Below are 24,323 nucleotides of genomic sequence, written 5' to 3'. Positions count from 1 at the left end.
CTCAGATATAGAATGGAGGCATGGATTGAGAAGATACAAGAAATGTTTAACAAGGACCTAGAAGAACTAAGGAACAAACAATCAGTGATGAACAACACAATGACTGAAATGAAAAATACACCAGAAGGAATCAACAGCAGAATAACTGAGGCAGAAGAATGAATAAGTGAGCTGGAAGATAGATTGGTGGAAATAACTGTCGAGGAGCAGAATAAAGAAAAAAGGATGAAAAGAATTGAGGATAGTCTCAGAGACCTCTGGAAAACGTTTGAATTATAGGGGTCCCAGAAGAAGAAGAGAAAGGGAAAGGGCCTGAGAAAATATTTGAAGTGATTATAGTTGAAAACTTCCCTAACATGAAAGGAAACAGTCAATAAAGTCTAGAGGATACACCAGGGACCATGCTGAGGTTCCACTTAACACAGTTTGAAAATCATTGCCTTCAAGTCCTAGAGCTAAGATAAGCATTTTTGGTAAAGTGCCCCAAAATTTGATTGTCAGTGTTCTGGCACCAGTACTAACAGGGTCACCAGCCCAAGTACATAGTCCTTCAGGCAGAGTAGTAACAGCAAAGATGGAAGGACTCAGTGGGCAGGCAGAAGTGCCCATGTGGAGAGTGGAGGGCAGGTCACGAGCTAAGGTGAGGCTCCGTGTTGTCATTAGTAGAGAGAAGGCTGAGTCACAGGTGGTCCCTGAAACTGTGGGAGTGGGTGCAATCACAGAGGGATGAAAGTTTATAGTGACAACAGGGTTGAGTGGGGAAGACGGCAAACTCAATGTCTTGTATTTTCAGTTAATTTTTTAGGTGCAGCTTATTGTCTCAATTAGACCAACACTCCTTGGTGTGGTGGGGAGCTTTGGACACTTAAAAAAAATTTTTTTTTTGGTCATCTTAGTGCCTTGGACCAAGTAGATGCTTAAGAATTAAATAAATGAATGAATTAAAACTGTTTCCTCCATCATTAAACTTCTGGAAAGAACTATCTTTTTGCCTCCACTTCCCTTACTTTCAACAATTTGGGTTCTCCACCGTCTTGTGACTGACATGTCTCTTTAGCAAGTTGTCTATGACTTCTGTGTTGCCAAATCCATTGACCTCTTCTCGAGTCACAGTTACCAAACTCAGGTTCAGCTGCTCACCACTCAAAAGCCAAAAATTCAAGAGGCAAATGTCAATAGAAAGGAAAGGTGCTTTAATCAGAAAAGCCAGCAATCTGGGGAGAAGGTGGACACGTGTCCTGAGACTAACGCCAAAGATTCTGCTCAGCCGTGACAGTCTTTAAAGGGCAAAAAGGGGAAAGAACCCCAGTGAGTCACTGAGGCAGGAGGTTGGATACTGCATCATTATCCATTGCATGCAGACTGGCTGACTCTTTCTTCAGATATTATCTTGCCTGTGTGATCTGCCTGCAGGATTGCTAAGGGGGCTGTTGGCGGTAAGGAGCTAGTCATTTTTTAACTGCTTCGTTCTTCATTCTTCTTTTTAATCTAGGAGAAGAATCAACAGGTTAAGCAAGGCATGGTGTGCCTTCAGGAGCCCATAAGTCAGGAGTTAGGTTAAATTGCCTAGTGATCTCATTCCTATAATAGGTTCTTTTCAGGTTAGAGGAGAATAGAAATGGGCAAACAAGAAAAGAGCAAAAGAGCCGCTTTCATCATTTTCTGCAAACTCTGCAGCATTCAGCACTGCGACCACCCCTCCTTCATTTACTCTCACCTCCCATGGTTTCCATATCACCACGTTCTCTTGGTTCTTTTTCAATTTTCTTGAATATTACTGTATAGCCTCCCTTGCTGGCCTTGTTCCTCTCTTAGTCCCCTGAAAGCAAAGGCTAACTTAAATTTCTTTTTGTCTCTCTCCTTTTCCAAACTCTACCTTGACAATGTCATTCATGGTCTTAGGGACAGCTTCTATGAAGAAGACTTCTGAATCTAAGACTCAAACCCTGATGTCTTTCCTGATCATTTTGGACCTAGTCCTCTGGACTTGAGTGAAGGAGCAGAGTGCAGGCTCCCTTTCACAAAGTGGCCAGCAGCCCTGGGTTGATGCTGAAAGACAACACTGGTCTGGTGGACTAGACAAGGACAGAGGCAGAGTGGGGGGGATGCAGCAGGAAGGTTGACCTTAGAGGGAGGGACCAGTCAACTAGGACACAAACTTGAAGGACTGGAGTAAAGATGGGAGGAGGAAGAGGTGAAAGGTACAGGCAGATCTGGTGTCACCTCAAGTTTTCTCTCATGGACCTGGAGTTCTGACCATGGCACAGCTCTTCCATGGGTTAGTGCTCCCCTGAGAGGATCAGAACCAACACTTAGGTACCGATTTCCAGATCACATTTCCATGAGGCTCTGCCACACCACTGCACTGGGACCTCCTTCTTCCTTCAGGCTCACCTGGCATCTGTTCTCCAGAGTTCTGCACTTGGCTCTCCTCTTTTTATTTCCAATTTCACTTTGCTGGGTGATCTCACCCCATCCCATGGCTTGAGACATTATTTTTAGGTTGACAACTCCCAAATATGTATCTCTAGCCTAAAATCCAGACCATTAATTCTACCTATAGATTCCATAAAAACCTAAAAAAATCAACATGCCCAAATGGAAGCTGTTGTCTTCTCCAAGCTGACTTGGTTCCTCTTCCGGTCCTCTCTCTCCTGATAATGATACAATTGGCCACCTGGTTATTCAAACCAGAAACTGCAGAGTCATCTTTGACTCACCTACCTTCTTCCATTCCTAAGTCAACTCTGCCTCTTAATCATTTGTTCATTTTTCACACTTTTCCTTCTCCACTGCCAATTTCTTGCTTATCCCCCATCATCTCTCACCTGGATAGTCCAACAGTTTCCTAACCAGTCACTTGTGTCTTTTCCCAACCCCCCCAATCTGTCCTCCAGGTCACTCTGTAACTTCCTTTTCAAAGAGGGAAGCTGATGAGCTCTCTCCACGTTTCAATAACTTCTCACTGCACACGGCCAGAGAAAATGTAAACACAGTGCCTGGCCCACAATCTCCTTCCTCATTTGCCCTCTTCCTTTAGGTTGATTTACAGCCATTTTCCAAGTAGCACTTCAGGCTTCATCTACATCTAGTGGCAATCTCCCCAAGAGCCTTTCTCTTTCCTAATTCCATATCTTTGTGCATGTGTGCCATTAGCCGGCATGCCCTTTTCCTTTATCCTGGTGGATGCCAACTCATCCTTGAATGCTCAGCTCTTGTATCAGCTTCTGTTTGAAGCCTTCTCTTATTTCTTCATCTTCTTATTTCTCTACACCCTTCCGCCACCACAGTCCTGTACATACCTGGAATCTAGCACTTAGTGGACTGAATTGTAATTTCTCCGTGAGGCTTTCATCTTCCCCACTAAAATCTGAGCTCCTGGAGGGCGGGACCCTGTCTTGCGATTTCTCTGTACTCCGCAGCTAGCACTGGGCTTCTAAAACTGTGTTCTTCAGAATTCTAGTACTGTGAGTTATTGAAAGGTATTACTCACAGGAGGATGTAGGGTCAAATATGTTTGGGGTAAAGCTGCGTATTGACAATACACAAGAGCTCAGGGAAGGCTTTCAGCAGAAACCTGTTTGATCTGGTTTAACTCAGTCCCTTCAAATTCCAGGGCAAGAGGAGACCTTTAAACAGATCCTTATAACATATGTGCAAGGGACAAATGTGGAGATGTGCCTTGGGTGACACGGGAGAACAGAGAAGGGGCTGAACCAGGCTCAAGGGGCTCAGGAGCACATCTGGAGGAAGCAATTTCCATCTCTCACAACAGGATAGTCACCAATTTAACCCCCAGGAGGGAAACTCTCTGGTATTCTAATACTTCCAGAGAATGACCTTCAGAATTGAATGTGAATATCAGAAGTATTTCATTATGCAAAGCAAGTCAAGTCCTCCAGGATGGCCCCCCCTCTCTTCAATGCTGTGGTCAGAATCAACTTGGAACTGGCCTTCCCCAGGCTGAACCCCATCCCCAAACTCAACTCACTTCACACCTTCCAGCTATTACCCTATGGTTGTTTATATTTTCTTGTGTATGACCTAGTGGTCTTTAATCTCAATACTCTAGGCTTCCTGAGGGCAGGCATTGGTTATTTACACTGTTCTGCAGACTCTGAAAGTCCCAAGCACATAGTGGGTACTCAGTGCATGTTTACTGAATGTAGTAAACACAAGCATAATTTAATATTTGAGGTAGCAAAAATGCAAATGTGATTACACAGCACCTGAGCTTGGATACTTGGGGCTCTGGGGGATGGGACAGACACTTTTTGCACTGCTTCTACCCAGAAGAAAGTGAATTCACTAGTTCCAATTTTTTAACTCCCAGACCCATGGATGGGAGAAAGGGGCAGAGGAGCATCTGTGACTTGGATATCCAGCACATTCCCCCAAAGAAGGCCAATCGTTTTAAAGACATCAAGCTGTATTTACAGCTTTGCACAGAGGCAGCACCACGTAGGGGTTTAGGGCAAGGGCTGTGCTCAGTGCATGGACTGCAATCCTGGCTTCACCACTTGCTACTCTGTGACTCTGGGGAAATTACTTGACCTCTCTGTGTGTTTTCTCATCTGTAAAATGGGGATGATAATCCTAGTAGCTACCTCCTAGGATTCTTATGAAGACTAAATCTCCTCCTCTCCATTTGACATACAAGGAAAACAATGCCCAGAGAAGGTAAGTAACTTTCCCCAAATCCCACAGCAAGCCAGTGGTAGAACCAGGATTGTTGGAAGACTGGTAAAGTGAGGTGCATGGGGTTATATGCAGTAGTATAGGTAACAAGAGTCACAAACTTGGAATTGACTTAGAGGTGATCATGATGATATCAACATTATCTTTCAACCTGCCAATCAGAATATGGGACTGCGCATCAACCCTACCTCTGTCTCTAGAAAGGATGTTTCTTTCAGACATAATCTATGCATTTATAAACATTTTTTTTAACTAGACAAATGAGATCATAGTTTCATAGTGATACAGGCTTCATCCCCAATGCACAGATGAGGAAAAAGACGTACAGTGAGTGACTCAGCAGCTCACCACTAGAATCTCCTGGATGCCTGCCTGGGCTTCTGTCAGATGCACTTGGGTGAATTTCTATTCCGTATTATTACTGAGGTCTTATTGTTAAGAACACGTTCTTTGGGTTTCCTGCTTATCTCTAAGCTGAAGAAAATGAGTGTGTGTTCTTTTCTTTTCTTTTCTTTTTTTTTTTTCTGTTTGCCTTTTCAACCTTCAGCTTCCATGACCTTAAAAAAAAAAAGGAAGCACAAGCTGAACTGGTCTAAAAGCAGCCTGTTTGCAACATGATATGGGACCTGGACCTGAGCAGCTAAAGCCTGGTGTAGGGTTCTCTAAACACATTTCAGCCATTTTTCCAAGCGTCAATTGGTTTATTTCCATCGAGACACTTGAAGATGATGAACCTGCAGTACATTTCCTACTCCACTGAAGGAGCGATGGTAAAATGGTAGTTAACATATATCAGAAGGGAAAATAGCTAATGGAATTTTTTTTTTTACTTTGAAGAATAGGCACATTTTAACAGTCCTTGTATTTAGCCAAATGCATTGTTAAGGTTAGAATCGTTAATGCAACATTATCATAGTCCATAGTTTTTATTAAGATTGAATTTTTTTTTTTTGGTGGTACGCGGGCCTCTCACTGTTGTGGCCTCTCCCGTTGCGGAGCACAGGCTCCGGACGCGCAGGCTCAGCGGCCGTGGCTCACGGGCCCAGCCGCTCCGCGGCATGTGGGATCTTCCCGGACCGGGGCACGAACCCGTGTCCCCTGCATCGGCAGGCGGACTCTCAACCACTGCGCCACCAGGGAAGCCCAAGATTGATATTTGATGGACCAGATAACCTCTAACGCTCGGACATCACTTTCTGCTTTAAAATGCATGATTCTGTATAAAAATAAAGTCATTTGCTCCCTAAACCTGGGAAACCTGGTGAATATGTGAACCAACTCTGAAAAGTGTTACTGAGTTGTTTTTGTTTGTTTCAAAGAGTTTACTGTACATATGTAAATAAATGTGTGTATATATAGTACTATCCATTGTTTTGCCAAAAGCCATAATCCCCTTTGTCAGTAGAGGCATAAAGAGGGATCTTTCTGTATGAGAATGGCATAGAGAAGCACAGATAGAGTGACAGTCCCTTCCAAGTCTAAATGGTAGAATTCTATGATCCAAACTGTGGCGTCAGGACTAATCTCGTAGGCTTATGGCAATTGCTCCCTCTTACCTTCTCTAACCTCTTTCTCCTCTTTTATCTAAGGAGAGTGAGGTAGGTAAATATGACTAAATGTATGAGTGGAAGGAAATACAGTGTAACTTTAAGGTCCTCCTTTAATACCTATGACTAATGAAACATTCATTATGGTGTTGAATAAATGCTCAGGAGATTTCAAAACAGAGTTGCTCTTCTTTTCATTCCATTAACTTACCATCCAGGGGTCCCCACCTTATCAAAGATTGCTCTTTCTCATTGGCTGTCCTCAGTAGTCCAACCCAAATACAACTGTTTCGTCCTTTAAAAGTGGCATTCGAGTCCCCTCCCAAGCCTTCTACAAGCCTCCCATGTTTCACTCCATTAGTTCCAAGGTTGAACCGACATCTTCCCTCCTCCTGAAGTCTGTTACTGCTACCACCTCCTGGCTGCGTGGCATCGCTCCCTTAATCCAGATCCTTAATATGACCAGCTGAGGTCTCTCCCACCATCCTCTAGCCCACAGTCACACCACTATGACCACCTTCAGGGTTCTTCTTGCTGCCTTGGCCAAAATCCCCATCTCCAGCAATGTCTTCACCCTGACACAGCCATACTTGCCTTCCTTTGTCAATACTTACAAAAGCCATGCCCTCCCAGTCACCACCAACTTCTCCATCAGAGCTTCTGCTGCTGTATCTCTAAAATATGTCAACCAAGAGTGATTTTGCACGCCCTACCCACCACCCCACTGGGGGTCATTTGACAACGTCTGGAGACAGTTTTTGGTTGTCACAACTTGGGGAGGGGAGTGCTATTGGCATTTAGTGGGTAAAGGGGTGCTGCTAAACTTCCTCACAACGCACAGGACAGTTCCTTGCAACAAAGAAGTATCCAGCCTCAAATATCAACAGCGCCGAGGTTGAAAAACCCTGCTCTGGGCAATAGTGGAGGCCTCTATTCTCTTTTGGTACCTTTGGCAGAAAAACAAAACAAAACGAAACAAGACAAAACAAAAATCTATCCTCCTGGCACACACAGTGGAACCCACTGTTCTTTCCCCCACTCCTCAGCTCAAGACTGGAGAAAACAAGCAGGATCTTGTAGAACCAGCATCTTCATTCCTCATGTGGGTTCTTCTCTCTCCTGGGCAGGAATTGGGAAAGAGGGGCTCCATCTGGGCAGAAGAATCCATTCAGACCAATTGTTTTCAAACCAGACTACATCACACATCCATGTCATTTCAAATATTTTAAATATTTAGAATGCAGATACTCAGAACTCAAACTGAATTGGTCAGGGATGGAGTCTGGGTGATATTTTTTTTAAAACCCCCCAGATAATGCCAACGTGCAGCCAGGGCTGATAACCCCCTGAGCTGGCAGCCTGATCATGGCGGGTAGAGCAAACCTCCCCAAAGAGCTGTGGGAAATTATTCCTCTGGGGCCTTTTAGCATTATAGAGCATCCAGCCTCCCAGCAGGAGTGAACTCTTTCAACAGTGTGGTCAGCCTTGGTCATCCGGGCAAATGCAGATTGTCTGAGGGTCTTTACTCAAAGTCCTTCTATATCTCACACTGGGGCTTACTCTAATTTTTAATATTTATCAAAATCAGGAAAAGACAGTAAATCAAAGGTTAAAAGCTATCTTCATAATGAAGCACTTCCTGCTAGCTATTTATTTGTCTTGGGGGAAAAAATGCCGTTTTCCTCTTGCAGAAAGATAAAATAATCCTAAATTAAAGCTTTAAGATGAATTATGGCTTATGACAAATAACGGGATAGTATCATGTCACAAACATTGTCTCGATGAAATACAGCCAGTCTAATTCTGGACATTTCCTCCCTGTTTCAAAACAATGGCATCTTTACAAGGCAAACTCATCTAGCATTAACTTTGGAATCATTACTGTGCTCTCACTGATGAAATTGATAAAATAAAAATACTTTTCAATGCTTAAGAATCTCATTAAATAATCTGTACCTTAAGTAAATCATATCTGATTTCAGTTTCTTCCTTATTCTCCTGCAGCCACACACTCAGCACTCTAGAGTAGAATAAACATTGGACCCCAAGTTGAGACGCCTGAAGCCTAGTTCACACCATGGTATCACTTTAGCAAGTCACTTTCTCTAGACTGTTTCTGAGTCAGTATAGTGATGGTGCCACCAGGTGACAGGTAAAATCCTTTTCAAGTTAAGGAATTAGCAAGAAGGCAACTTTAAATAACAATGAGGTGCCTGGTTTTCTGCCTTGGCATAGAGTGTGGAAACATGGCATATATCAATCAACAAATATTTACTGAGCCTTCTTGCTATGAAAAATATGGGGCATTGCTATGGAGAATTCAAAGAAATAGCTATTATATCTCCCAGGTTTTACTATAAATAAGATTGTAACTTGGTTGGAGAGATACAGTCACATCAGATAAAAACATTTAGAAATGCCAACTGGTATTTCATTAAATCAGTGAACATTTACTGGAAACCTATTGCATGAATTAGATCCTAACCTAATGAATATCACAGGTAACAGTGCTGCTAGGTTTAGGGAGCGTGGAAACTTTTCCTTTACATAAACTTCAGTAACACACTCCATTAACACTGCAGTTTGTGGCCTGGTGTTATCTACTGTCTCAAGTATCTTTCAAGTACCTAACTTACTGCTGTGGAAATAACATCTGTTTCTCCTATTTCTGGGTAATTCTAGAAATTCTCTCCCTGTCATCTGCTCCGGCTGAGGTGATCACCTCTCCTGTGAATGTTCCAGTGAATGTTTCTAAGTTGAGAAAAATAATCAATGATTTGGCAGCTAATTTAATTAAATACGCATGAATTGTGTACTTAGTAGGATACGCGCATCCCAAGCATTGTGTTGAATGCTGGCAATACAGAGAGTACCTATTATTTATAACTTGCCTATGTAGCTCATAGTCAAGCAAGGAAAAATGCATGGAAGTAATTAAATTGTGGTACACTGTGATAAACGTACAATAAGGTCTGTTCAGTGTTCAGAGGTAGCTCATTCATTCATTCATTTAACAAATATGTATTTAGTGCCTATTTCCTCTGGTCAGTATCCCAGGCATGTAGCATACATTGGGGAAAGAAACAGAAACGATCCTTAGCCTTAAGGAGCTTGCAGCTTAATGGAGGAATAGACAATAAACAAGTGAATGAACAAACAAGAACAGTATGTAAAAATAGTAAGTTCTATAAAGGAAACAAACAGGTTGCAGTGACAATGGAAGAGGTGGACCTACACTTTTTTTAAAAATATTTATTTATTTATTTTTGGCTGCGTTGGGTTTTCATTGCTGTGCGCGGGCTTTCTCTAGTTTTGGCAAGCTGGGGCTACTCTTCGTTGTGATGCGCGGGCTTCTCATTGCAGTGGCTTTTCTTGTTGTGAAGCATGGGCTCTAGGCGCATGGGCATCAGTAGTTGTGGCACACGGGCTCAGTAGTTGCGGCTCACGGGCTTCATTGCTCCGTGGCATGTGGGATCTTCCCGGATCAGGGCTCGAACCCGCGTCCCCTGCCTTGGCAGGCGGATGCTTAACCACTGCGCCACCAGGGAAGCCCTGGACCTACACTCTTGAAGTGGTCCCTAGAAAGTTTTCTCAGACGAGCCCATCATGCCAAGAGCAGAGGTGAGATGCCCCCAGGTCAGGGGGCACAGCACGGGCTAGGCCTCAGAGACAGGAGGGAGTGTGGTGTGTCGGGGGCCTCAATCAGGTGCACGGTTAGAGAGGAGTGGGGTGGAGATGAGGTTGAAGGCAGAGCACACAGGGCTCTGTGCACCGTGGAATAGAATGTAATATAAAGCCCAAGGAAAAGCCGTTAGAGGCTGTTCAATCAGGGATGGTGAGGATCCATTTAGGTTTTAGCAAATAACTCTGGGTGCTAAATGGAGACTGTATTCAAGTGGGACATTTGTGTTTCTGGGAAGGCCATAGGGGAGGTTGAGTGACCCGGACTGGGCTGGTGGCAGTGGGAATCCGAGAAAAAAAAAAAAAAACCCTGGACTTGAGGTTTATTTTGAAGAAAGAAGCAGTAGGACTGTGATGGATGGGGGGAGAGCAAGGGAAAGAGAAGGTTCCCATTGAAGGTGTCAAGGAGGTCAGTGCACACACATGCCTGAAGCTCGGGAAAGGGCTCAGAGCTGGAGACAAAAATGAACAAGCCTCTGGCAATGGCCTGGTGTCAAAGAATAGAAAGAGGAAAAGTCAGTTACAGAATTGGATTGAGAGGGAGCCCTGTCCCGAGTGATCCCAACATTCACGTGCTCTGCTCGAGGTCCCTGAATGGTTTCATGTGACCACGTATAGGAAGCAACGCGGTGGGAATGGATTGATCCGGGTACAGCATTGACTGTTGTCTGTTTCCATAAGCAGAAGGAGTAGAAAACAGAAACGTCCTTGATCCATAAGACAGGAAGTGGGGCAGACTCCTGGGAAGCTAAGGAAGCACATCTTCCAGCTCCTGCACTAGTACCAACGGACCCCTTACAAGGCCCTGGATGTAATTTTGTATTTGGAAATTTGGTACTTTTTTTGGAGACGATCCCCAAATTATGTAAGCTCAAGCCTCACAGAATCTAGCTCTACCTCTGATGGAGAAAATTAAGGAACAGAGCATGAAATCAAAGCCCCCAGTGACCTGACAATTTGACTCCTGATGGGGCCTTTTGATGCGACTGAGTGCTGAGTCAGCTAGAAGTTGTGGCAGAGTCTTTAAGAAAAGCTTTATTGTTGAAAGCTACTTCCCGAACTATTCACATGCACCTCAGCCAGAAGTGGTGACCACATTGTGCAAAAGAAGGGAAAAGCCTAGGTCAAGGTTGGGAAAATGGAGTTCAGCCCTGGGCAGCAAGGTGGCCACCAGAACACCTTGTGTGCAACTAACAGAACGTACCCATCCCACCAACAAAGAGAACTTCTAATTATGCAAACCCAAAAAGTTTGAAAAAGAGGAGGAAGAACAAAAATGGATAGGCAGACTAGCTACTAATTTGCAGGGCCCAGTGCAAAATGGAAATGTGGATGGGCTTCTTGTTCAAAAAGTATTAAGAATTTCAAGATAATGACAGCAGAGCATAAAGCCAAGTGCAGGGGTGGTTCTAAGCAGGGGCCCTATATGGCTCTACAGGTCACATGCCCATGAAGTCAGACCTGGGGACAGGAGAAAACTTAGGGATATCACATCTATTGGGAATGTACTATATTGCAGACACAGGGCAAGACATTCATAATTCATTTTATGTTCATAACCACGCTGTAAGAGAAATACCACCAACATTCCACAGGTGAGAGAAAGTCTCAAAAAGTTAGTTTTTCTGCACGAACACACACAGGTAGTATGTTTGTGTGAGTTTAAGGGGAGGAAGAAAAGAGACGAGAAGTCATTGCCCAATGACTTCAGAACCAGGAACATATGGGCTTCCATTATTAAGCTCATTTAACAAAGCCAAGATGTCAAAACGGCTTGATTCCTATTCTTGCGAACCACAATTGAGGCAGTGAATAGGAAACTGAAAACACAGTTGTCCTTTACCATTTCCTTGAACCATTTAGCTTTGTGCTACTGCAGGGAGGTTGTCATTCCAACAAAAGCAGACGTGTTTGGAAGCTTCTAGACTTTCGGCTTTTGTATTTAGCTACTCTGGTTGGCACAGGGTTAAATGACTACTGCTTTATTTGCAATTTATTTATATTAAAAGTGAAATGTCAAGTTCACACAGGGTGAAATAAAGGCCACTTTATAAACATGCGAACAAACACAAGTGTTCGCTGCCAAAAATATCCAATCAAACCAAACCAGAGGCAAGAAATATCTCCTCAGCTCACACGGTACAGTCCTTCCACATGGCCTCTTCAACGCATGAAAGAAAATCCCGAAATTCAGGACCAAACTTACTCAAATGCTAATTTAAGGTTGCCCCTTAGTGGACACCAAGTTAAAGGGGAGTTGCTACTTACCCAATTAATGTGAGCACTGTGGACACCCACACTACAAACTGAGGGGAAAAAAATCTAATAAGGAATTGGAATTTTTAGTATTTTGCCAACAGTCTTTAGGAGCTTGAACGCTTTCCTATTGTCACTCATGCCTGTCTATTTACACACACCTATAAAGCATCATTAAGATTCCTTTTATACAAAGAAAATTGTTTACTTGAGTATAAACATACACACACATGCTTATATGCTTCAAACATAGGTGTTCTTAGCAAGGAGGGTAATAGTAGGACCCGCATACTCCTGAATCCCAGAGATGACAGATGTGCGGTTTGTAAAGTACATGGGGATCCGACATGATTATCACCAAGAAGACACGACCTGGTATCGGTACAAAGAGCTGGAGTTGAGCCTGGAATTTGCCTGTGTCAACTCTGTGGCCCTTGAAACTGGTGAAACGGGTTTGGCATTACTTTGTTCTATACCCATGAAACTCAGGGATTCCACTGAGAGGAGAGGCTATGGGATCGGGGGTCTGGTACCTTTTCTGAGAAGGGAGGAAATGGAAACTGGCATCTTTTCTTCCATGCATCACCTTATATAAAAGTAACAGGGAGGCTACAAATTCAATCTCTCCATGTGAGGAAACAGTCTCCCATTGGTATGAGAACAGCAGGCATAACATGTTTGGTGAACTCACAGGTCTGGTCTTAAACAAGGAATTTAGGTTATTCTCAGCCTGGTCACTAACTGAGATATGTTTTGGCCTACTCCACGAATAAGACACAGTTGAGATCTTGTTCCTAATTCCAGAGGTAGGGGAAACCCTGCATTTCTTAAGCAAATAGCACAACATGAAACAAAGCCCAATACTTATTCCAGTAAAGCTTGAATCAATTTATTAGCATATATGTGGTATAAAATTAGCTGACTTACCTACAGCAAGGAAGTCACTGGAAGAACAATCTTTATTGATCTTGCAAAAAAAGGAGGCCAGAATATCCTCGTACCTGTTTTTATGGAATGTCACTACCAATGACGTGCAGGGGCCCAGCGCTCAGAGCAGGTGGTTTCTGCTGTAGCGATAAAGTGCACAGAGGCCAGAGTTAGGCAGCTGGTTCAAATCGCATCTCCACTAGTTTCTGACTTTGCTAACCTCTCAGCATCAGTTTCATCATCTGTAAAACAGGGATATTAATATCATCCTCTGAAGGTGCTGCTATTTCCTACTTATAATCTATGCTCCCTTTCTTCCTTTTCAGAAGCATGATTTTCTTCAGTTTTGTGATATTTTGTTAGAACTTTGTTTCCCAGACTTTGATAAAGTTAGGGTGGCCATGTGACTCAGTTCTGGTAAATGAACACACGCAGATGTCATTGAGTGGGACTCTCCCGATGGAGACAGATTCAACTGGCAAACGCTTTTGCTCTTCACATCCCCCCTCTCCCTGCCTGGAACGTGCCATGGCACTCAGAGATGGAGCAGCCACTGAGAAATGAGGTCACATCCTAAGAGCGAAGGAACAAGGAGGCTTAAGAAGCCTTGCTCCTTGAGCAGTTGCACATATCCTGGATTGCCTATTCCTGAGGTCCTTGTTATATTGAGAGAAGAAGAAGGAAGAGGAGGAGAAGGAGGAGGGGGAGGGGGAAAGGGTGGGAGGAGGGGGAGGGGGAAAGGGTGGGAGGAGGGGGAAAGGGTGGGAGGAGGGGGAGGGGGAGGGAGGAGGGGGAGGGGGAGGGGTGGGAGGAGAAGGAGGAGGGGGAAAGGGTGGGAGGAGGGGAAAAGGGTGGGAAGAGGGGGAAAGGGTGGGAGGAGGGGGAGGAGGAGGGGGTGGGAGGAGAAGGAGGAGGGGAAAGGGTGGGAGGAGGGGGAGGGAGATAGGGTGGGAGGAGGGAGAGGGGGATAGGGTGGGAGGAGGGGGGAGGAGATGGAGAAGGGAGAGAAGAGAAGAAGGGAAGGAAGGAGAAGAGGAGGACGCTGCCACCTGCTGAGACAAGCCACATGTAGCGAAATGCAACCATGGCTGATATATTACCTATCAAGGTTGGTGTGAAGAATTTATATGAGTGACATTCTTAGCACAGAGCCTGGAACAAGGACTTTAGGAATAGTGATGTATACTGAGTTACTTATAGGAAGAAACTATTAGCAGAGTAACATGAGGGCCATCCCCAGCCGTAGAGGAATAATTCCCTGCTAAGGCAGGTACCTACCTCCGCCTGAACCAGGTGACTTGCGTTCTGGCTGCATCGTTCCTCCCATGGCATTGGGGAAGCCGGTGGAGTGCTGCTTCCCTGGCAGCTGCACAGCCCCCGTCATTTCTCTTGCCCCCTAATTGCCTCTAGGAGTGGCACCATGTCCAATGTCATTTCAAGACCGGTGGACCCAGTATGATTTTGAATCCCATTAAAATTCTTGTCTGTTTTCTTTTAATTGCACTTCATAGGGAATGCTAATTAAACTCTTAAAAGAACCAGACGTGGTACCTGGCACAGGAATTTGTATGAAAATCTAATTTAATGACTGTTTCTCCTAATAACTTCCACACCCAAAGAGTCAAGAAAGGCGGTCTTCCCAGGAATGGAGAGAGTCTTCTAACACTAGCAGTACCAAAACTGTGATGGTAGCACCTCAAAAACCCCACACGTGTAACATATGTGATGAACATGGGATGACCTCGCCCTTGCTGGTTTCATCACAGTTTCAAGATGACAAAAGAAGCATTTACAGCTCGAAGTAAGCTTGTATTGCCATTCAGATGTAATGTTAGTTTGGTTCATTACAAAGGGAGCTGTTTGTCAAAGGCACAAACTTTCAGTTATAAGATGAATAAGTTCTGGGAATCTAATGAACAGCATAGTGATTCTGGTTAATAATTATTATATACTCGAAAAGTTGTGAAAAGAGTAAATCTTTAACGTTCTCACCACAAAAAAAGAATTAACTATTACGCATTAGCTAACACTATGGTGGTAATCATTTTGCAACATACAAGCGTATCAAATTAACTTGTTAAGTGTATCAAATCAACACCTTAAACTTACACAATGTTATATGTCAATTACATCTCAATAAAGTGAAAAACAATCACATAAAAGAAAAAAAAAACAGAAGAAGAAAAAACTGCCGAACTATTTTCCAAAGTGGTTGTTCTGTTTTGCATTCCTAGGAGCAGTGTATGAGAGTCCCAGTTTTCCTGGTTTGTTCGCATAAATTTGTACTTCCATCTGGTATCATTTTCCGTCCGCCTGAAGGACTTCTGTGAACACTTCTTGTGATGAAGTTCTGGTCTGCTGGTGATGTATTCTGTCAATTTTTCTATGTCTGAAAGTCTTTATTGCACCTTTGTTTTAGAAAGACAACGTTGCTAATGACAGCTTCAGGACACTAAGGTATTGCTCCACTGACATCTTGCTTACATTTTTTCTAACAAGAAATTTGCTGCCATCCTTATCTTTGTTAATGTGTCTTTTTTACTGACTGCTTTTAAGATGTGCTCATTGTCTCTGGTTTAGAGTAATTTGATTACGATGTGTCTTATCATGATTTTCCTCATTGTTTTTGTGCTTGGAGTTAATTGAGTTTCTTGGATCTGTGGGTTTCTAGTTTTCACCAAATCTGGAAACTTTTTGGTCATCATTTCTACCAATATTTTTTCTATATGAGTTACTTAATGCTGTGTGACAAATAACTCCAAAATTTAGCAGCTGAAAACAATGTACACTTATTATCTCACACTTCCTGTGGGTCAGGAATCTAGGTACAGCTTAGCTGGGTGCCTCTAGCTCTGAAGCTCTCATGCAGTTACAACCAAGGAGCTACTGGCAGATGTCAGAAGACCTGATTCCAAGCTCACTCACATGCTTGTTGGAAGTCTACATTCCTTGCCAGGTAGACCTCTCTACAAGAATGCCTCATGATGTGGTATCTGGCTTCTCCAGAGAAAAGACATCCCAGAGGGTGAGAGAGAGAGAGAGAGAGAGAGAGAGAGAGAGAGAGAGAGACCTCCCAAGATAGAATCCAGAATCTTTTTGTAATCTAATTTTGGAATTTATAGCCCATCACTTCTGCCATATTTCCTTTATTAGAAGTGAGGTAATAAGTGAATCCCACACTCGATAGGTGGGGATTAAAGAAGGTCATGAATGCCAGGAAGCAAGGGTCACTGGGGGAGCCATCCTAGAAGGTGCCTACTACTCCCACTTCTCCTTCGGGAACTACAATTACACATTTATTAGGCCACTTGAAGTTGTCACAGTTCAGTGATGCTCTGTTTTGTTTCTTTGTCTTTTAATTCAGTTTTCTCTCTGTACTTCATTTTGGATCATTTCTCTTGTTCTGTCTTCACATTCGTTAATCTTTTCCACTAAAATGTCCAGTTAGCTATCAATCCAATCCAGTGCATTTTTCATCTCATTCATTGTACTTTTCATCTTTAAAAGTTCAATTTGGGTCCTTACTATATCTTCTACATCTCTACTTAACTCTTCAAACATATGAAATAGACTCATGGTCATTGTCAATTCTGGGTCAGTTCCAACTGGTTGCTTTTTCTCCTCAAAGTTTCCTGCTTCTTGGTACTTTTTTATTAGATGCTACACATTGTGAATTTTACCCTGTTGGATATTTTTGTATTCCTATAAACATTTTTAGCTTGTTTTGGGACAGAGTTAAACTCCAACAGAGTTACTTGGAAAGAGTTTGAGCCTTGTGGATATGCTTTTTAAGATGTGTTAGGTGGGAGTGGAACAGTGTTCAGTGTTCAATGATTAAAGCGAATTAGTCCTCACTACTGAGGCAAGACCCATCTGTGTACCCCACCCCATTCCGCATGAATCAGGATGGTGTTCAGTTTATAATGTAAGAACAGGCATTATTTCTGGCCTCATATGGGAGCTGAACATTGTCACCTCTTGCCCTTTTGGATGGTTCTTCCTGTGGCTTCCAGTAGTTTATCACATACCTGAACTTATCAGCTAAATACACTCAAAGGAGCATCTTTCTGGAGTTTCCTCTCTGTGGATCTGTCTCTCCTCTCTAGTGTTCTGCCCTGAGAACTCCGGCTGCTTTGCTCTCCTCCGTATCTTAGATGTATCTCCTCAACCCAGGGTGTCCTCTGGGTTTCCCTTCCCTGCACTATGTCCTGTAAATTATCTCAAAGCAGTGAGTTGGGACAATGACAGGTCTCACTTGGTTTTATTCCTGTCTCACATAGATCACTATCCTTTGTTGCCTCATATTCAGTATCTTGAACACCATTGTTTCACATACTTTTAAAGGTTTGGGTTGTTGAGAGAGAGAGAGAGAGAGAGAGAGAGAGAGAGAGAGAGAGAGAGAGAGAGAGAGTCATTCTGGTCCTTGTTACTCCATCTTGGTTGGAAGCAGAATTCTGGTCTCCAGGCAAAACATTTTTTTTTTTTTTTGCGGCACACGGGCCTCTCACTGTTGTGACCTCTCCCATTGCGGAGCACAGGCTCTGGACGCGCAGGCTCAGAGGCCATGGCTCACAGGCCCAGCCGCTCCGCGGCATGTGGGATCTTCCTGGACCGGGGCACGAACCCGTGTCCCCTGCGTCGGCAGGCAGACTCTCAACCACTGCGCCACCAGGGAAGCCCCAGGCAAAACATTTTGAGTGGACATCAGCAACCTTGCTGAAGTAGCATGCTGATGTTTATTCTTTCCTTTCTTTATAGTGGATAGGGATAAAGGAGAAACCCTGGTGTGTATGGAGACAGGTTAGGGGAGAAGGAAAGGAAGGGTTAATTTTTTCTCCACGTTTAGAAGCTGCTTTTTACAACCCTACCCACATGTTATTTCACTAAAACTCATCTCTCATGCTGTCATTGGATTTTTTTAAAATTAATTAATTTATTTTTGCTGTGTTGGGTCTTTGTTTCTGTGCGAGGGCTTCCTCTAGTTGTGGCAAGCGGGGGCCACTCTTCAACGCAGTGTGCAGGCCTCTCACTATCGCGGCCTCTCTTGTGGTGGAGCACAAGCTCCAGACACGCAGGCTCAGTAGTTGTGGCTCACGGGCCTAGCTGCTCCACAGCATATGGGATCCTCCCAGACCAGGACTCGAACCCGTGTCCCCTGCATTAGCAGGCAGATTCTCAACCACTGTGCCACCAGGGAAGCCCCTGTCATTGGATTTTTGTCATAGGCTATCCACCCATGGTTTTGAGGCTCCAAATGTTCAAATCTTTTTCTTACAACCTGGCACTAAGTTAAGGCCAGATTCTGGCTACAAGTGTCTTAGAAGATAATCTTTCTTCGTTCATGTCTATGTGGCAAATTAAGAAGCTGATTCATCTCTAGTAGTTACACCAAACCATTTGGTGCTGTTCACCAACGGCCATTAATATGTCAGCAGCATCTCTGTACAAATCCCATCCTCTGCCTGTGAAAAGAATACTAATTCGTTTGACTATACCAGAATCCAATTAGCATTCCCTCTTCTCATCTAATTTTTTTAAACATAATTTTGTTAATGTGAATTTTAATAGTGATTTACGGTCACCGCATCCCTTTAGCTTCTCATGTAACTAGGTACCTCCTTTTTGAGGTCAAAGTCCAACAAGAGCTGCCTTGCTCATAATTCTCGTTCTTTTCCATTTCCTGTTATAATATTTTTGTAATATTTGTAATCTTCTACTTTTAATCATACTTAACTACACCCCATTCTCAGGCTGACTTAGTGCGCTCTTAATGGCAGACTCCACAAAGCACATGTTTCCTGGAAAGGCTGTTCTGCATTAGCTGGGAAGGACAGGAAATGTTCATGTCAACACTCTGAGAACCATAGTCTCCTACGACCAGAGGAAGCGAGTTCACACCAAGTTATGTAACCCAGAGGGTTTGTCAAATGCTTTAGTCAGGGGAGGGGGACAGTATCAGCTTAAAAGCAGCTTGGACATTTCTGAAAGGAGGAAAAGAGCCTTGAAAAGCACATCTGATTAAATATTTTTTTCTGCCCTGGAATTTGTTACGAACCTGACATTTTTCTTAGTAATACACTGACTTCCACAATCTACATAGATAAGTACCAAATAATTACCAGAAAAATAATGCTGCAGTGTGGGAAATGGCACCCTCCCAATCTGAAGGAGTCAATATGCATTCCTAAGCCCTTACTGGAGAATCACTAAAGCACATAGGAGAAACAGATGTGACAGCCTTGAGGTGAGAGGAAGCTTCTTGGAGCTCTAAGAATTTGAGGCAATCAAGATTGTTGTGGGTAAGGGCACAAGTTCTAGGGCATGACTCTCTGGGTTCAAACCTCAGCTCTACTACTTTCTAGCTCTGTGAACTTGGGAAAATTACTCAACATCTCTGTGCCTCGATTTTGCCTTCTGTAAGATGGAGACATCATAGTATCTACTTCACAGAATTGTTGTCCTGTGACAACTGGATTAAAAGAAGCTAATAAATGGAAACTTTTAGACCAGTGCCTGTCATATAACAGTGTTAGCTGCTATGTTTCCTTTTTTGATTAATTGAAATATTTTTGAATATAACATTGTGTAAATTTAAAGTGTACAATGTGTTATATATTGTACAGTCAGACCTTGAGATATTGCTGATTTAGTTCCAGACCACAGCAATAAAGCCAGTATCATGATAAAGCGAGTCGCAAGAATTTTGTGGTTTCTCAGTGCATATAAAAGTTATCTTTACACTATACTGTAGTCTATTAAGTGTGCAATAGCATTATGTCTAAAAATACAACTGCACACCTTAATTAAAAAAATACTTTGTTGCTAAAAAATGCTAACAATCATCTGAGCCTTCCAAGAGTGTAATCTTTTTGCTGGTGGAGGGTCTTGCCTCCATGTTGATGGGTGCTGACTGATCAGGCTGGTGGTGGCTGAAGGCTGAGGTGGCCATGACAATTTCTTAACATAAGACACAATGAAGTTTGCAGCATTGATTGACACCTACTTTCACAAGCGATTTCCCTGTGGCATGCAATGCTGCTGATAGCATTTTACCCACAGTAGAACTTCTTTCCAAATTGGAGTCAATCCTTTCAAACCCTGCTTCTGCTGGATATGCTAAATCCTTTGCTGTCATTTCAACAACCTCCACAGCATCTTCAGCAGAAGTAGGATCCATCTCAAAAACCCAATTTGTTTGTACATAAGAAACAATTCCTCATCCACCAAAGTTTTATCATCAGATTGCAGCAATTCAGCCACATCTTCAGGCTCCACATCTAATTCTATTTCTCTTGCAATTTCCACCATATCTGTACTTATTTCCTCCACCGAAGTCTTGAACGCCTCAAAGTCATCCATGAAGGTTGGAATCAACTTCTTGCAAACTCCTGTGAATGTGGATATTTTGACCTCTTCCCACGAATCATAAATGTTCTTAATGGCATCTAGAATGGTGAAAACTTTCCAGAAGGTTTTTAACTTACTTTGCCCAGATCCATCAAAAGATTCACAATCTATGGCAGCTATAGACTTATAAACTGTATTTCTTAAGTAATAAAGTTGAAAGTCAAATTATTCCTTGATCCTTGGACTGCAGAATGGATGTTGTGTTAGCAGACATGAAACATTAATCTCACTGTACAACTTCATCAGAGCTCTTGGGTGACCAGGTGCATTGTCAGTGAGCAGTAATATATTTTTTTGAATTTTATTATATTTATGTTTTTATACAGCAGGTTCCTAATAGTCATCCATTTTATACACATCAGTGTATACATGTCAATCCCCATCTCCCAAATCATCACACACCACACCCCCGTCGCTTTCCGCCCTTGGTGTCCATACATTTATTCTCTACATCTGTGTCTCAAGTTCTGCCCTGCAAACCGGTTCATCTGTACCATTTTCTAGGTTCCACATACATGTATTAATATACGATATCTGTTTTTCTCTTTCTGATTTACTTCACTCTGTATGACAGTCTCTAGATCCATCCACGTTTCTACAAATGACTAAATTTTGCTCCTTTTTTATGGCTGAGTAACATTCCGTTGTATATACGTGTCATGTCTTCTTTATCAATTCATCTGTCAATGGACACTTAGGGTGCTTCCATGACCTGGCTATTGTAAATAGTGCTGCAGTGAACACTGGGGTGCATGTGTCTTTTTGAATTATGGTTTTCTCAGGGTATATGCCCAGTAGTGGGATTGCTGGGTAATATGGTAATTCTATTTTTAGCTTTTTAAGAAACCTCCGTACTGTTCTCCATAGTGTCTGTATCAATTTACATTCCTACCAACACTGCAAGAGGGTTCCCTTTTCACCACACCCTCTCCAGCATTAGTTGTTTGTAGATTTTCTGATGATGTCCATTCTAACTGGTGTGAGGTGATACCTCATTGTAATTTTGATTTGCATTTCTCTAATGATTAGTGATGTTGAGCATCCTTTCATGTGTTTGTTGGCAATCTGTATATCTTCTTTGGGGAAATGTCTGTTTAGGTCTTCTGCCCATTTTTGGATTGGGTTGTTTGTTTTTTTGATATTGAACTGCATGAGCTGATTATAAATTTTGGAGATTAATCCTTTGTCTGTTGCTTCATTTACAAATATTTTCTTCCATTCACAGGGTTGTATTTTAATCTTGTTTGTAGCTTCCTTTGCTGTGCAAAAGTTTTTAAGTTTCATTAGGTCCCATTTGTTATTTTTGTTTTTATTTCCATTTCTCTAGGAGGTGGGTCAAAAAGGATCTTGCTATGATTTATGTCATAGAGTGTTCTCTATGTTCTATGTTTTCCTCTAAGAGTTTTATAGTGTCTGGCCTTACATTTAGGTCTTTAACCCATTTTGACTTTATTTTTGTTTATGGTGCTGGGGAGTGTTCTAATTTCATTATTTTACATGTAGCTGTCCAGTTTTCCCAGCAGCACTTATTGAAGAAACTGTCTTTTCTCCATTGTATATCCTTACCTCTTTTGTCATAGATTAGTTGACCATAGGCATGTGGGTTTATCTCTGGCTTTCTATCCTGTTCCATTCATCTATATTTCTGTTTTTGTGCCAGTACCATAGTGTCTTGATTACTGTAGCTTTGTAGTATTGTCTGAAGTTAGGGAGTCTGATTCCTCCAGCTCGGATTTTTTCCCTCAAGACTCCTTTGGCTATTCGGGGTCTTTTGTGTCTTCATACAAATTGTGAAATTTTTTGTTCTAGTTCTGTGAAAAATGCCATTGGTACTTTGATAGGGATTACATTGAATCTGTAGATTGCTTTGGGTAGTATAGTCATTTTCACAATGTTGATTCTTCCAATCCAACAACATGGTATATCCCTCCATCTGTTGGTATCACCTTTAATTTCTTTCATCAGTGTCTTATAGCTTTCTGCATACAGGTCTTTTGTCTCCCTAGGTAGGTTTATTCCTAGGTATTTTATTCTTTCTGTTGCAGTGGTAAATGGGAGTGTTTCCTTAATTTCTCTTTCAGATTTTTCATCATTATTGTATATGAATGCAAGAGATTTCTGTGCATTAATTTTGTATCCTGCTACTTTACCAAATTCATTGATTAGCTCTAGTAGTTCTCCGGTGGCATTCTTAGGATTCTCTATGTATAGTATCATGTCATCTGCAAACAGTGACAGTTTTACTTCTTCTTTTCCAATTTGTATTCCTTTTATTTCTTTTTCTTCTCTGATTGCTGTGGCTAGGACTTCCAAAACTATGTTCAATAATAGTGGTGAGAGTGGACATCCTTGTCTTGTTCCTGATCTTAGAGGAAATGCTTTCAGTTTTTCACCATTGAGAATGATGTTTGCTGTGGGTTTGTCATATATGGCCTTTAGTATGTTGAGGTAGGTTCCCTCTATGCCCACTTTCTGGAGAGTTTTTATCATAAATGGGTGTTGAATTTTGTTAAAAGATTTTTCTGCATCTACTGAGATGATCATATAGTTCTTCTCCTTCAATTTGTTAATATGGTGTATCACATTGATTGAGTTGTGTATATTGAAGAATCCTTGCATCCCTGGGAGAAATCCCAGTTGACCATGGTGTATGATCCTTTTAATGTGTTGTTGGATTCTGTTTGCTAGTATTTTGTTGAGGATTTTTGCCACTATATTCATCAGTGATATTGGTCTGTAATTTTCTTTTTTTGTAGTATCTTTCTCTGGTTTTGGTCTCAGGGTGATGGTGGCCTCATAGAATGAGTTTGGGAGTGTTCCTTCCTCTGCAATTTTTTGGAAGAGTTTGAGAAGGATGGGTGTCAGCTCTTCTCTAAATGTTTGATAGAATTCACCTGTGAAGCCATCTGGTCCTGGACTTTTGTTTGTTGGAAGATTTTTAATCACAGTTGCAATATCATTATTTGTGATTTGTCTATTCACATTTTCTATTTCTTCCTGGTTCAGTCTTGGAAGGTTATACCTTTCTAAGAATTTGTCCATTTCTTCCAGGTTGTCCATTTTATTGGCATAGAATTGTTTGTAGTAGTCTCTTAGGATGCTTTATATTTCTGCGGTGTCTGTTGTAACTTCTCCTGTTTCATTTCTAATTTTATTGGTTTGAGTCCTCTCCCTCTTTTTCTTGATGAGTCTGCCTAATGGTTTATCAATTTTGTTTATCTTCTCAAAGAACCAGCTTTTAGTTTTATTGATCCTTGCTACTGTTTTCTTTGTTTCTATTTCATTTATTTCTGCTCTGATCTTTATGATTTCTTTCCTTCTGCTAACTTTGGGTTTTGTTTGTTCTTCTTTCTCTAGTTCCTTTAGGTGTAAGGTTAGATTGTTTATTTGAGATTTTTCTTGTGTCTTGAGGTAGGCTTGTATTGCTATAAACTTCCTTCTTAGAACTGCTTTTGCTGCATCCCATAGGTTTTGCATCGTTGTGTTGTCATTGTCACTTGTCTCTAGGTATTTTTTGATTTCCTCAGTGATCTCTTGTTTATTTAGTAACATATTGTTTGGCCTCCATGTGTTTGTGTTTTTTACATTTTTTTCCCTGTAATTGAATTCTAATCTCATAGCATTGTGGTCAGAAAAGATCTTGATATGATTTCAATTTTCTTAAATTTACTGAGGCTTGATCTGTAACCCAAGATGTGATCTATCCTGGAGAATGGTCCATGCGCACTTGAGAAGTAAAGGTAATCTAGTGAGCAGTAATATTTTGATAGGAATCTTTTTTTCTGAGCAATAGGTCTCAACAGTGGG

The sequence above is a fragment of the Leucopleurus acutus genome (genome assembly GCF_964270905.1).
Source record: "Leucopleurus acutus genome assembly, chromosome: 3".
Lineage (NCBI taxonomy): Eukaryota > Metazoa > Chordata > Mammalia > Artiodactyla > Delphinidae > Leucopleurus > Leucopleurus acutus.
Note: the sequence above shows the minus strand (reverse complement) of the source record.